This window comes from Lepisma saccharinum, chromosome 24 (assembly GCF_977018435.1).
Source record: "Lepisma saccharinum chromosome 24, izLepSacc3.1, whole genome shotgun sequence".
NCBI lineage: Eukaryota > Metazoa > Arthropoda > Insecta > Zygentoma > Lepismatidae > Lepisma > Lepisma saccharinum.
In genome coordinates, this window is record NC_139252.1 from 58,955,050 (window position 1) to 58,970,813 (window position 15,764).

The 15,764-nt window shown below is 41.4% G+C and overlaps 1 protein-coding gene across 2 annotated transcripts in view; it reads left to right on the forward strand.

Moving 5' to 3' along the window:
* stet (rhomboid serine protease stem cell tumor) overlaps nucleotides 1-15,764 on the forward strand; it is a 553,830-nt gene that overhangs the window by 405,225 nt on the left and 132,841 nt on the right. The window contains exon 1 of one of the 2 annotated variants that reach the window (XM_083110954.1): nucleotides 5,326-5,689. The exons of the other annotated variant lie outside the window; for it this stretch is intronic. The gene's annotated coding sequence lies outside the window, so the exon portion shown is untranslated. Of the gene's footprint in view, nucleotides 1-5,325; nucleotides 5,690-15,764 lie in introns of those variants that run through there. 2 annotated transcript variants of the gene reach the window in all.

Below are 15,764 nucleotides of genomic sequence, written 5' to 3' on the forward strand. Positions count from 1 at the left end.
CCTGATGTAGACAAAGTTTCTCGATTATTGGTATTTAAAAGACGAAATTAGTGCCTGAAGTAATAACACGTGGACGAAGTTTCAGAAGTGTTTAAAACCAGAACAGGAAATCATTGGATGAAGTATCAAGGTGGAGAAAGTTTCAAAACTGTTTAAAATCAGAACACGAAATCATTGGATGAAGTATCAAGGTGGAGAAAGTTTCAAAACTGTTTAAAATCAGAACACGAAATCATTGGATGAAGTATCAAGGTGGAGAAAGTTTCAAAACTGTTTAAAATCAGAACACGAAACCATTGGATGAAGTATCAAGGTGGAGAAAGTTTCAAAACTGTTTAAAATCAGAACACGAAACCATTGGATGAAGTATCAAGGTGGAGAAAGTTTCAAAACTGTTTAAAATCAGAACACGAAACCATTGGATGAAGTATCAAGGTGGAGAAAGTTTCGAAACTGTTTAAAATCAGAACACGAAATCATTGGATGAAGTATCAAGGTGGAGAAAGTTTCAAAACTGTTTAAAATCAGAACACGAAATCATTGGATGAAGTATCAAGGTGGAGAAAGTTTCAAAACTGTTTAAAATCAGAACACGAAATCATTGGATGAAGTATCAAGGTGGAGAAAGTTTCAAAACTGTTTAAAATCAGAACACGAAACCATTGGATGAAGTATCAAGGTGGAGAAAGTTTCAAAACTGTTTAAAATCAGAACACGAAATCATTGGATGAAGTATCAAGGTGGAGAAAGTTTCAAAACTGTTTAAAATCAGAACACGAAACCATTGGATGAAGTATCAAGGTGGAGAAAGTTTCAAAACTGTTTAAAATCAGAACACGAAATCATTGGATGAAGTATGAAGTTGGAGAAAGTTTCAAAACTGTTTGAGTCTTATAATATCAATTATAATTTAAAATATGACATAGAGGTAGATAGAATGTGATTAGGTAAAGAGAAAAGAATTACAAATTTGAGATTTCACTCTGCAACGACAGGCAATAAGTGTCGCTTGGAAACCAACCCTCACAAACAAATGAAACGTCTCGAACCGAAGCAACACGCTATACGTGTCGGGAACGAACCAATCAACAGCAACGTTTCACATCATAGCAGCATGACAGGCCGCACAAGCCCGCGTTCGATTGGTGAAATCCTCAAGCGACGTATGTCGCGTGTCGCTTTGGTCTGAAATCTCCCATAGACCAAAGGGGCCTGTGTCGCTTATCGCGTAATTCTGAATGCTCATATAAGTTAACGTAAGATTACCTGGGTCTAAATTGATAAAATATAAGCGTTAAGTTGTTCATGGTTTTTAACAGTGTTGCAAATTAGAGCACATCGTAAAGGCACATTCTAGACATGCTGGGAGGAAAAAAATGCTTCCGTTTCAAACTGGTTTTAGGCTCGCCCATTCATGCTCCCCGAAATGTCCGTAGCAGTGTTGCACCTGCTGTTTTTATTAAGTCAAATTGCTTGCAAAGGATACACACTCACAAACAAAGAGCACGCTTTGTCTTTCAAACCAACCCGTGCCCCTCTTATAACACCTGCTAATTCCGTAAACACCTTCTTCCTTGATTTTTTATTTCCTGGACTTCCTGTTTGACCTTTCAGTGTGGCTAGGAAAGGTCTGCGTTATCAGTGGAGTTATCTTACCTCCAGGATGTAGTGGTTAAAGTAAGTTATTACATCGGGTCTTCACGTAACGTCATTTATGCCGAAACAAACGTGATTAGATTTCTTCGGTTTTGTGTATTTCCTCTGTTTTATGTCCCTTTCCCACCTTTGGGCGTAAATCCAAACGATCAGAATTGAAGTGTTTTAATATGATAAATCCCTTGCCGGTTTTCGAACCCAGGTCACCCAATCACCAATGTCACGTCGTCCTAATAACTGGCAGCCATTCACAAGACAGTATGGCTAAGTTGAGACGGAGTGGTTAGCACATCGCGCTATGACGCCAGGGGTTCCGGGTTCGAATCCTGGCCTGGGCATGGATGTTTGCGAGTGTCCATTCATGAATTTCATCATGTCATCACTCATCCCCATCTTCGCAAATTAGCTAAAAGTGGCACAAAAGCGAAGTAAAATAAAGCAAATCAATCAATCAATGAATCAATTGAAACAGTATTCTCCATTCATGAAGTTGATGGAAAATAAGGGTATCTCTTTCCACAGACACCCAAATCAGTGGCGTATGCTGACTTAAGACTTGGACTAGCTCACTATGACACCTGTTTCTAGGCTATGGAGGAAGGGAGAAGAATAGACTCATTCTTGACGTCTTGAAGGAAGCCACGTTGCCAATCCCAACGGTAGTCAGGTTGCAAACTTATAAGAATTCAGGTTGCCAACTCCTAAGAATTCAGGTTGCCAACTTCAGAATCTTTTTGAAATCAGGTTAATTCACATTTTCTAATCAATATTTCTCCAGTATTTTTCTTTCTAGGCTTCAGGCTTCGCAGATTGCGTAGCTTGCCTGGAATATACGCTCCTGACCCAAATGCCAATCTCTCTTTCATGTAGTACACCCTGAACCTCATTTTGCAGACTAGCGAGGCTCTGGCGTCTGGACTCATCGCACGTAAGTCAAACACCTCCCTGGTGAAACGCCTCGTTTCTTCTGACCAAAGCGCGGAATTCTTTGGCGGCTAAGTTAAGCTTCTCAGGTTTACGTCTCTTAGTATAAATACACTGCATTTAGCGTAACAACGAAAGCATTTAGCTTGGCACTTGACCGAGGTGTTTGACTTACGTGCGTTAAGTGAGAGCCGTCTGGACACTCAGCCAGTACAATCCTCCTTTGGGCTTGCATTGTGTGCTGTCCTTGTGTGTGTGATTGTCCTTTCAACCATTTCACCTTATCACCATTCATCCTCATCTTCGCGATTAGCAAGAGTGGCAGAAAAGCGAAGTAAAATATAATAAATCAAATCAAAGACACGTTAAATTATAGGTCCAGTCCGGATCAGCCTGTGCATAAAGTGGACTAAAAGCAAACTCTAGAAGTAATTCTAATTTTACAGAATCCAGAGCCCTTGTAAATGCCAGAATCGAAGCATGTCGTTGGAAGAACCGGTTCAGCATGTACTCAGGTCGAAGAGATAGTGCAGGTGTATTAACAATGGCAGCGGAAAGACCTTTGTTATTACCTTCCGAAAGGTCTAACTGTCAAATTTTGCTTTCCTTGCAACAATAACACCCACTAGGATCATCTAGCAACAGTCCACAGAGAACAATGCTTCGATTCGAAACCAGTCTGTTGTTTTGACTTTTTTTTAATCTGCCGAGTAGCCCACGCGGGAAGTTTTCTACACTTGGAAACAAAAGACAAACACCAATCATATTTCGGACGCTACTGTGGCTGTGTGCTTTGGCAAACGTGCAAGGGGAGTATCATATCAGCACACTTGAACAAATGCTTTGGGGTGTCTGTTAAAATCTCCACATCGCAACATGTGGTCTTCGAAAGTAGTGTTTTGTATTTTCGTTATTTTACATCCATTTTCTGCCTGCGCAGAGTAATGACGGCGGTTATGAATTGTGGACAGGTGTGCCAACACAACGTTATGTTCATATCTTACAGAGGATTCGAACTTGAAACCGCCTATGTTTGTAAGGGGCTACGCTAGTTACCTCACTTCTGAAAACTATGGTGTGAGGAAATATATTGCTTCTTTGCCAACACAGGACACACACACTGAACGTTAAACTCTTTTACACACCAATCATGCTGGTTAACGGAACTACTCATTCTCATCGTCGCGAATAGCCAAAAAATCGAAGAAAAGCGACGCTAAATAACAATATAAAAATACAAAATATAAATCGGGAAGTTCTGTAAAAATGCAGGACATCTGGCAACACTGCCCATAAAACAACTCTGAAAATATTAACCTATTAATTACATACGTACTTCGCATTATAATTGATTAATTGGACAGTCGGTTATTGAAATGAAGCTTTTATTGATAAACGTCCCCCCTCCTCAATCCTCATTCGTTCACAGAAAGTGACAATTTGTCCCGGTTGAATTGGCTCAAAATGACGTGTGCGGGAATATTTACGAATTTGTTTGCAAATTTCTTAATAACCGCGACAGTGGTTGACCCACCTTGTGAAGAGGGAGGGGCGAAAATGGGGAGAGGGAGGTGCTACCCAGCTGCTGACAAGGAGGTACTCCTCCACTGCCCCATACGACTCTTTGGCAGCACTCGGCACGGCACGGAGAGGTTGGAAACAGCAAGGCAGTGTTGCAAACCGCAAATAAATAACTGCAAATGGTTAAAATAGTAATAATTGGAACCGTTGTACTTACAAATGAGTAATGAATTCAGAGTCCCATTGTGACTATTTATTGTGCATTTTTCAGGGAATAATGCATATAATTGCACGGAACAGGAGTATTTTGAACACAACAGGGCTTCTTTTTAGTTCAGTGTCATTAATTCCAAGCAACAGATGAAACAATCCCATTATATCCACCCTTCTTTTAATAAAAGAAAGTTGCTCCTCTTTGGGAAGGGGGGGGGGGGTGGTGCTCGGGGACTTTGACTCGTGCAGGCAATTGGAGAAGGCGATCGTGGTCCCGGAAGCTAGAATATAGCGACGATGGGACTGAGGTGCTGACCTAGCGTCCAGTGGCGTGCACAGGATTATCGCAGGGGGATTGCGTACATTTTTTTTTTAGCAGCCAGTCCTCATTTTGCCTTCTTATCGTTCCTTTGACGTTATTTTTCAGGAATACTGGGCCAAAGAGAGATTGACACCCATTAACCCCCTTTCGGTACGCCACTGCTCGCATCACCCATGGAAAGTGAACTTTACTGGTCCTCAAAGGCCGGTTGCGCCACGTGCGTAACAGGGTGGCATATTCTCGTAAGGGTTTAGCCAGTTTTTACATATGCTTTCATGAAATACTAATAAATCCAACAGACATTTCACGGATGTAATCTGAAAATTTCTGGAGAGGTTAGATTATTTTGTGCAGAAAAGTCAATCGCTACTGGTGAATGTGTCCCCATTGAGAATCAAACCCATGACTGTTTATTCCGTAAACAATCATAAACAAACAGTTCGACAATGATACCTCACATGATTTCGAATTGATATTGGTTGTTCTTCACATATCTCCATCGCCCGTTCTTATCGTCGCGGTTTACCCAAAAGATTGTAAAGAAAAATCGTAAGGATCAATTTTGCGAAAATTTCATACCCGCTACATCACGGATTTTTTTAAAGTTGGTAGTTGGCAACGCTGACACCGGCGTGCAGACGATAGAATGTGTGTCGCTCCCTTTTACCTCACCAGGCAGTGTGCTCGGAATCGCGTTGCAGTCAACAACGAGGAGAGACGGAAGCGCGTGGTTTCGCCGCTTACACAGACGTCAAGAAGTTATGGCATCGATCACTCAAATTTGCGACATTCGACTCCCGAAAACTGAAACGAGGAACAGGCATTGAAGAAAGTGTTGTGTACCGACGTGGGTGTAGTGCTAAAATAAAAGTGTCAGTGGTTCAAAAGGTGTCACTTTAACTGGAGTGAAATCTTCTTAACTAATCGCTATTTTTTTTCTTTCTCTGTCTTTACGTTACATCACCCCTCCCCCCCTCTTGTGTTTGCGAACAAGAATCACTCAGGTCTTCTAGATTGTGTAGACGAGTCGCCTAGGATCGGTCTGTCGATTGGGTAAGTTGTCTATTTGACCTATTTTTACAATTAAGTCCGATTACTAGCATGTAAGTATTGAATTGTTTGTTGCAAAACAGTTAAGTTACCGTTGTTCTGCTTAATGTTTGATTGTTGTACAGGAAGTTATGGCAATTGCTACGGTTAGGCGATGTGGGCACATTATACACCTATTAGACAATCACTTATTAAAAATAGTAAGACAGAGCTACTATCTTCACTAGATCTTATGATTTTTGACTGTGTGGAGATCTTTTTTAATAAAATATACACGTTCTTTTATAAGAAAAATCCTTTTGCACTGCTTGTTTAGGCAGTTAGGTTCCACGTGTCTCTCGGAAAAAATAAACTGTTCCAAATGTTCATACTCTGAGAGTTATGTCAACTGGCGTGTCTGACAATAACAATACTCATCTTTATTTGTACATTGTGGTTTATGGCTAGTTGAGTGATTTATCTTGCAAAACATTGGCTACATGTGGAATATAATTGCATATTAACATTTGTTTTTTTTTAAAAAAGTACTGGTCATTCTACTAGTCTCGCCACCTGGTGACAATAGTTGCAACCAAAGTAAAATGGATGTAACTTGTTTGTGATGTGCTGAAATAGTTTTAAAGACTGCGAGACCGACTCGTTGTAATTGAAGTTTTCTTACTTTGGAGTGCTTTTCTGCCTCTTATGACCAATCGCGACGATAAAGATGAATTCTGACTGAAGAATTGACAAGAATTTTTTTTCAAGAAAACACAAATATCATGCAGAACTATTTTGATAAAGGTTACTTTTGCAAATACTAGTTAGGTTCCAGGAGGTTTACAAAAGTAGCATTAACTTGTAAATTTTCGTAAACCTAAAAATTTTGGGTAGGGCAAGTTCCCCCCCTTGCCCCCGCTAAGTTACGCCTATGACTCCCCCCTTTGCAATTTCCTCAACACACACAAAGGCCCAAATTATGGACATTTTGCGTCTAAATTTACACTTTACCCTCGCACCTCCCTAAATACAAACTTACCCCCCCCTCCTTCAGATAAAAAAAAATCTTGATAAATCACTGAATTATGATTAAGCTGATGAGGGTAAACGCATGTCTAGGCCGGGACACGAACTTAAGATCTTTGGTGGCGAGATTGCCAGTCGATCACGCAACGCGTTTGCCCCATCGAGGCGTATTAATACTTCGGTGCTATTCATATCAGCAATTCACCCTTCACGATTTGCGAACCAAACTGAAACGTCCATCGAATAGAACGATGTGATGCATCTCTACTTGTACGGCGCTGTCCGTTAATCTTGACAATGTGAATGAAATGATGAGGACCGTCCTTTCCTTTCTAGTGATTCGAACCCACGAGTTTTGAAAGTAAAGTTACTTTTCCCCCCAGTAACGGTAGATGTTACTTATGCGGACTACCTCCGTTGTGCGTAGCTACATGTTCCAAGTGAAGCAGAACAGCCAGAAAGTTTCACGCAAGTGAATTTAGCACCCAAAACTACTTTCCACAACAGCAGCTATAATTTTACGTAGTTAGGTTAGAATTGGTACTGATAGTTATTTTCGGCGTGTTCTTTCGCTATTTTAGTGTACATACAAACAGTTGTTACTAACAAAATGCGGTGAAAATACTTCAAAATTGCGTATAATACTAAATTACCATGGTACCTGAAGTCGCAACTGTAATAACATTTCTCTCTCCTTTCAAAGTACTTTCACATTGACAACAGTGTGGTGGCATATCTGTTGTCGCATCAGTGGCGAAGTGGTTAGCGTAGTGGTTCTGGGATCGAAACCCGGGCAAGGGTTGTCATTGTGTTTATTCAGCGATATCATCCGTTCAACATCATCCTAGCCATCCGGGATACCGAAAGCATTGAGCGAACTGGCCACCAACAATTCCGGGTTTGAATCCCGGCCTGGGGTCTAGTGTCGCTCTTGTCAAGTTTCGTGTAAACATCGTTCAATCTCATCGTCGCGAAGTTCTGAAAATACCAAAAATGTGTTTAAAGTGGAAGCCGGTTCATGTTCCATCAGCGGGGGAATTCATGTATGCAACTTATGAACATTCTTTCCAGGTGTCTGTAAGCCAGGGGTTCCCGTTCAAATTTCGGCGTGGCAATTGGTGTTCATTGAGGTGTTCCTTCATCAATGTCTCCATATCACTCATCCTCATCGTCGCGATTAGCCAGTGGCAGAAAAGTGACGTTAAATAAATAAAAAATGTAATCGAAGCGTCTGTCAAGTTACCATGTAAGAATTACTCCCCCCCGTCTACTTCACTCAGCGGAAGTGATATCTTTTGTCACTCTGTGCGATCATCTTAAGCTTTCTTGTGTAGGGTTTGGTGGGAAAAGCTAAGCTACAGGGAAGCTAATGTATGCAGATTGTTTTTTTGAGTACTCAAAGGGAGCGACATGAAAATAATATGACAGAGTTTTTGTTGTCTTCTGTCCAACGTACCAAGACGCACTGAATAAGGTTCACTTCATTTAGTTCCTGTTTGTGGCGTGGTGTTGGTGGCCCACAATACCTATAGGTTGACATCAAATTCAATATGTACCAAGTTTTTCATTAATATGGTGTACTGTTGCTTATACTATGTCCCGGATATCTCTAGAGCACGGCCGCACAAGAAGGGCAGAGCGAATGGGCGGAGCGAAGCAGTGCACGCTGCTGCAAAGGCTGCTAACAACAGGCGCTTCCCCCTCCACGCAATCCCCCCCTCACGTGTTCATTGGTAGTGCTCTTGGGTAGAGCTATCTCGAGTAACTGCTTGCGCAGAGACTTACTTTCGTTCTCTCGCTCTGGACAGAGTGTAGTTACACAATGTATAATCAATTCTATAGCTGGGTCGACCAAAATAATGCCCGTGGACCACCCGGTCCGCCAAAGTTCTTTAGAACTGATAAATCCTTTAATTTGAATTTGAAGCAATATCTTTAGCATTAGCAAACGTAGTATGGCTCACGACAAATTGGGCTCTGCATGGAAAACAAAGTTTGGACACCCCTGATCTACAATATAATGGGAAATATGATAGTATTTGAAGTTTGTGGTTTTCTTTCACACGTTGTCAAGACATGTTAACGAAACTTTTTTCACCTCCACAATTGATTGTGGAAATGTTGGAGTTCTGATACAACAATGTCTGTTTTTTTTTGTAAAACCAGTGGACTGCTACATAAAAGATCGAGGATAGATAGCACGTTTTGCTACAGCGCAGTGTTGCCACAGCCATAGAGCACAATTCCCCTTTCTCAGGTGCAAATTTTCCCTGCGTCTCAGGGAAAAATTGGAACAGTTATCACAAACTTCACCACTTACCGCACAAAACACCAATTCACAAAAAAAAAACATTTCCGTGACAAAAGTTAATATGAGGTGATCTTTTCGATCAACTTCTCTCCCTCGTAGTACACCATGTGGACTGCATTTTGTACGCTAAAGAGGCTCTGGCGTCTAAATTCGCAGCCAGTGGGACTTGTGTTGTGAGTTGTCCATGTGTGTTTTGTCCTTTCATCAATTTCACCTTATCATTCATTCCCATCTTCGCGATTTGCCAAAACGACAGAAAAATGAATTAGACTAAAAGGAATCAATGTTATTGTTATTAAATAATGGAAGGTATTGTTCTAAAAAAAATAAATTCCCCTTACTAAGATGAAGGCACACTCACAAATAACGCATACCCAGGGTGGAATTCTAATCCGCGACACCTGGTGTCGTAGCGCGCTGCTAACCAACCACTCTACCTCGGAGCTTGGCAATTCTTCTTTGGGGTGGAGCTACGATTGAGCGCCAGTGTGAGTCATCTTCAAAGGTTCCTGCAATTTTGATATTTTTAATATTTTCCTCTTTTCTCCCAATTTACCTGATTTTTCTTTCTTGTAGAGAATTTCGCTTCATCTGGCAACACTGCTACAAGGATATTAGGGGTGGTTGTCGAGTCGAAACTTGCAGAAGTGGTTGAATGGGGTGAAGGTATACCGTGCAGCTGCATTTCCATGATCCACTTCTGCTCCCGAAATCTCGACAATGACTAGGCAATACAAGGGCAATCACGTGGTATGTCGGCTCAATTTTGGTGAATATACACTTTATTTTGACTGTACGACTTTTCTTGTTAATAGTTATACACTTTGTAGGCACTGGAAAAGTAAAGTAATAAATTACATAGCGCAAGAACCTATGTTTGACAAGTTTTGGGACCTTCCTGATGGCATCACATCTTGGCTTTATCATAAAGAGGTCTTAGGTTCGTATCCAACTTCTCGACTCTCCTCGCATTTTGGTTCTCGACTCTCCTCGCATTTTGGTTCTCGACTCTCCTCGCATTTTGGTTCTCGACTCTCCTCGCATTTTGGTTCTCGACTCTTCTCGCATTTTGGTTCTCGACTCTTCTCGCATTCTGGTTCTCGACTCTTCTCGCATTCTGGTTCTCGACTCTTCTCGCATTCTGGTTCTCGACTCTTCTCGCATTCTGGTTCTCGACTCTTCTCGCATTCTGGTTCTCGACTCTTCTCGCATTCTGGTTCTCGACTCTTCTCGCATTCTGGTTCTCGACTCTTCTCGCATTCTGGTTCTCGACTCTTCTCGCATTCTGGTTCTCGACTCTTCTCGCATTCTGGTTCTAGGCTCTTCTCGCATTCTGGTTCTAGGCTCTTCTCGCATTCTGGTTCTAGGCTCTTCTCGCATTCTGGTTCTAGGCTCTTCTCGCATTCTGGTTCTAGGCTCTTCTCGCATTCTGGTTCTCGGCTCTTCTCGCATTCTCGTTCTCGGCTCTTCTCGCATTCTCGTTCTCGGCTCTTCTCGCATTCTCGTTCTCGGCTCTTCTCGCATTCTGGTTCTAGGCTCTTCTCGCATTCTCGTTCTAGGCTCTTCTGGCATTCTCGTTCTCGTCTGGGATTCGTGGGAGAAGTCCCCATCTCCAATCCGGTATCGGAATAATTTATACCAAAACGAAAAAGGGCAAACTTACATCATAATCTAGTTTTCTACATTGAGAATCTCTGATAGCAAGTCTGTCTCGTTCTCGTCTCGCCAAATCTCTAAGGGTGTAGTTTTTTGCTAAGCCTTGGAAGATGGGGGAATGCATCTCTTCACTTCCTGTCCCTTTCCCATTGCGTGTAGATAACTGCTAATGCGGTCACCTCTGAGTTTCGCCACGGTGGTTTTTTGTGACATAAGCAATAAGGTACGCTGTCTCCTTTCCCGGGCGTGAGTCGTGAGTGGAAGAATCGATCTGTACAATACGCCACGGCGGCAGAGTGATGCAAGTTGGAACACGCACGGAGAAATCTCCCGCCTGGAGAGCGGACTGGGCAACATGCCCCACATAGTGGCAACGGATTGAAGTTGGAACTCTGTTTACGGCCAAATCGCGATATGCTCTGCGGGCAACCTTATCTCTAGCGACACGTGGAACTTGTGTTGCTTCGATACGAAAGGTTGCGTTCATTCCTGGGAGTTTGTCCCCATGTGACACGTGTCGCTCCGGTCTGATAGCCCCCTAATGATAATTTTCCCCTTTGAACCCCGGCGTGGGCATAGATGTTGTGCCCATTCAACAATTTCATCACATTGTCGCTCATCCCCGTCTTTGCAAATTAGCCAAAACTGGCACATAAAGCGAAGTAAAATAAAGCAAATCAATCGATCGCATTTTTTCATTTCGTTATCGGTTTAAGCCGCTCCCGAGTGGTAACGCTGGCGCATTGTAATTAAAGCTCCCGGGTTCGGGACCTTGAATTGAATTAAATATGTATGCAATCACAATAGAATACCAACTTACCTAACTGAATATTATGTAACGTGATGAGACGTGGGTTCAAATCCTCATTGCAATTAACTTACAGAATTAGGCAGGCGACTTAAATTGAAAGCTCAACTGTTTCGCTCGGTTACTTTGAACCAAGTTGTATGACGCTAAAAGTTTGCAACACTGCTTCGAGTTTTAGTCCTTAAGTTGGCAACACTTTTGCGAACCTACTACAAACTAAAGGTTTAAGTTCGAGGTTTGCAACACTGTTTCGGACACGCAAAGTGGGAAAAAAATCGCGTGTCTTGCACGCATGCAGGACGCGTGCAGGTAGAGGGGAGGGAGGGACCACAGCCGTCGCATATACCACAGGTTATGCCCTTGACGCGAGACACTCGAACGTATTAAAAAATGGAAAAGAGTCGTGACTGATTCAGGCATTTTCTCGCGAGTTCCTTCACATTTCGCGGCCCGACTGACGTAGAAACGCTGCACGCTGATAAGAAATCGTGATGCACGGGCGGAAGGAAGCACATGTGACGAGACAGTATACGCAGAAGGGTTTCTTTCTTACCAAGTTGGTTGTCTTGATTTACTTTAGGTTTGTGCAGCGCCATGACGGCGGAAAACCGAACTATATGGTGATGTCAATAATGGATTTGCAAATTTTTCCTGTTCACAGACAAGTCGTCACATTTCCGGGGTATTTAACAAGATTATAACGGTGCGAAATAGCTTGTTATATGCGAAAATAAACTCAAATTTTTCCATTCTTCGCGTGGAGAACAAGGACGCCCGGAATAGGGGCCAGAGGGGCACTTCCCTCCCCTGAGATAGCCTAGCTGGAAAAGCTCATGCGATTCTGATACTTACAGCAGTTAACTGTCATGCCCAACAAAATAACGACAGAACGCTTTTACCAGAGACATTAGAATCATGCTGACTGCTCTAACTAAGCCAAGCGTCAGGTTAACCTTGCAGCAGGTTTTATGTATCAATCCGCGCGGGAACTGAGCACAGAATCTTCCGTGCCAGTCTTGCCTCAACCGCCGAGCTGCTTACATCGCAGACACTGAGAAAATCTACAGTATTGCCAACCGCACAACACATCAAAACCCGCATGCATGTCAAGCGGAATATATTTGTGTTTCTTTTTGTCTCCTGAAACATAACATTTTAGAAGTACTTTCGGCGCATAAATTATTTTAAAAAATGTGTCATTACTTAATATAAATGCGAAATATCTTCGAAACATGAGAGTATTTTTCCCAGGGGGGCAAACAAGTCACATTTCCCCCTAAAGAGTGTAGTTCCCTAATAACATTGCTTAAATTTGAATTTATTGTGTTAATGCAATAATTAACATATTATTGTGGCTAAAATGAAATTATATGTGTGAAATACATAATTTTTGGTTGACTTTCATTTTCCAGGGAGGGAACGGCCCCCTTGCCCCTCCTTCCGGACGCCCATGAGCATGTGTGTATATTTCGAGCACGCAAAAATAAAAATAAACAAAGATATAAGTAAACAACGACAGGCCCTCTTGAATTTAATGACAAATTATTGTTTTTGGTTTATAAAAAAATACGTTCATGAAAACCTTTGTTACTGTAAGACACACGCACTTCAAGTTATACCAGCAAAAAAAAAGTATGATTTGTTATTGTGGATATATACAATTAGGTGCATTGTCTGCTGCTATTATTCTGGTTACAATTTATGAATCACTTCACTAAACCAGGATTCAAATCTTGGTCTGTCCATTTCTTGCTAATCATCCATCCCTTTCCTTGCACGGAACAGTAAATATATGCGCCTTCAACAAAGACGTCATTGCCGTCAGTAGGTGAAACAATAAGCCTCCCCCTTCCCCTCTCCCTTTCTCGTCGGTTTCTTCAGCCCTGGCGGTGGTTTTGCATGGTGATATATATATAATAAAAAAAATCAATATAACGCCCACGCCCCTCCCAGAGTTAAAGCACGTCTGGTCCAAATAATAAACATGTTTCTTCTCACGGTGATATCTTTTAATACCGGGGACATTCTTTTGTAGTCAAACAACAAACAATCGTTTCCTCTTCCTAAACTCAAACCGCAAATCATTCAACACCCGGGATACAGTTCGTGCGCCCATTGACGGCAAATCACCTCACGGCCTGTTTTACTTTGATCTTGTTTCCGTAAGGAGGATTATGCATTTTAAACAACTTGCTTGATTTGAAGAGCTTTTCCCTTCGGATGAAGCCCACAATAACACTCGCTGAACAGGAAACCTTGCTTGATTCAGCTATTCTCGCCGCTGTATAGCACGATTATTAATCACAATAAACATAGGGTTAAAATAGTGGGATGTGCAACACTGGTTTCACGGATTCCACGCGCTCTGCAACGTATTCAGTCTTGCTCGACTCGCACTTGGGCTTCAGGGATTCCTGAGCTCAATACAAACTCCAGTTGGCGAATCTGCGGATCCAAGTTCGTCTGCACAGTGATTGCAACCGATCAAGTCCACACCTGCTAATGAATGTATTATTTTGTCTGTATTTTACAAATCAAATAACTGTGTTCTTGCAAGTATGCAGTTGTGTCGGAATAGAACCCGTCTCAGTGGAACTATATTCTTGCGCGCACGTTTGGATCTACATATGCGAAAACCTGCTGCAAGGTTAACCTGACGCTTGGCTTAGGAGTGTGTCGGACAAAGTAATGTTTGGTCGGGACGCGTATTTACAAACCGTAAAGTACTGTAGACCCAGAGGTATGTAACGCTTTCTTATTGGCTGTACTCACCGGAAGTGTTTAGTGTGTACTTTCCTTGTCCGTCATTCCTTGTTTGACTGTATACAGGATAAGTACATTTATATCAGACTCGTGATTATTTAGGAATAAAATTTGTAATCACATTGTCGAAATTATGCTAAGAAATATATATTTGAATAAAAAAAAAAAACTGTTAAATTTTTTTAGGAATCGTTTTCAAGTGATAAAAATCAATATGAGGCCATTGAAAATAATAATGTTGATATCTCTGAAAGCGCTTGTAACATAAATATATGAAGTGATTATTGCATTAAAGGAGAAATTTCATATCTTGGAATATACTAAATAATTCCATTTCTGTTTAATAAACCATGGACGTGACATAGTAAATATACAATGAATGTGTATAAGTAGTTACAATGTTGGCACTGATGTGACTTTAAATAAGAAATCCATTCACTTCAAGAAGAGTTCTGATTTCCTCTTTTTCAAAGCATTAACTTAAAAAAATGTGCTAAAATATTAACCTCAGTTTGAAGGGGTTGCTTATCTTGTTGGGATGAATCCATGAAATGTACACTGTCAGTTTCAACCCTGCCATCTAGCGTTACCTTGAAGTAACACTGGATTAACTTCCGGAATGACTGCCAATCAGAAGCCACATATCGCTGGAGGTTCTGCACCACTATAAGGTTTGTAAATGGGGTCGGGACGGGATTGGGAAGGGGAAATTTAATAATTCGCAACGTTCGGGACTGAAGAAAATCTCCAATTTCGTACTAGGTCGGGAAATTTTTTGAAATTTCCCGACGCAGTGAAGATATAAAATTCTACACATTATTTCCCCCTCAAGTGATTATTTTTGCACTTAATGAAATCTCAGACATAGTGCAGAAAATACGAATAATGGACAACTTTTAGATACTATCCTTTGGAATTTCTCTACTGTTCGGGAACCCGAAAAGTCTGATATCTGTGCAACGTTGAAATGTACGGGTGTCCCATAATGAATGTTACCATTTCAAATGTAAAAAATGACAAGAAATTTGAATGACAAATAGTATACAAATAGAAGATTCATTATTTAGGTGTGGAGTATGTCACGTAGGTGGGCTTCATTACCTATTCGCCAGACAGACACGTGCCCTTTCCATTACTTTTCTTTATGTCTGGGCCAATAGCTTGAATCTCCTCCTGGGTGTTGTTTTTGAAACGGGGGAGTGCCCTGGGCTTGCTTCTAAACACCCGTTCTTTGAGGAAACACCATGGGAAAAAGTCTGGTGCTGTTAAATCATGGGATCTGGGAGGCCAGTTAATGTCAGAGTATCGATTAAGAAGCATGTGAAAGAAAATAATTTTGATTCTTTCTTCCGTCGTTAATTTGGCCATTATAATCTCAAAGTTTACTCTCTTGAATCTGAAACTAAAAATATATATTTGTTTTAATATTTCAGGCAACAACACTTTTAAATGGTAACATACATTTGGGACACCCTGTAACTCCTGCGTTACAAGACTCCTATGAAGAGCAAAAATCTGCATACGACTAACGTGCG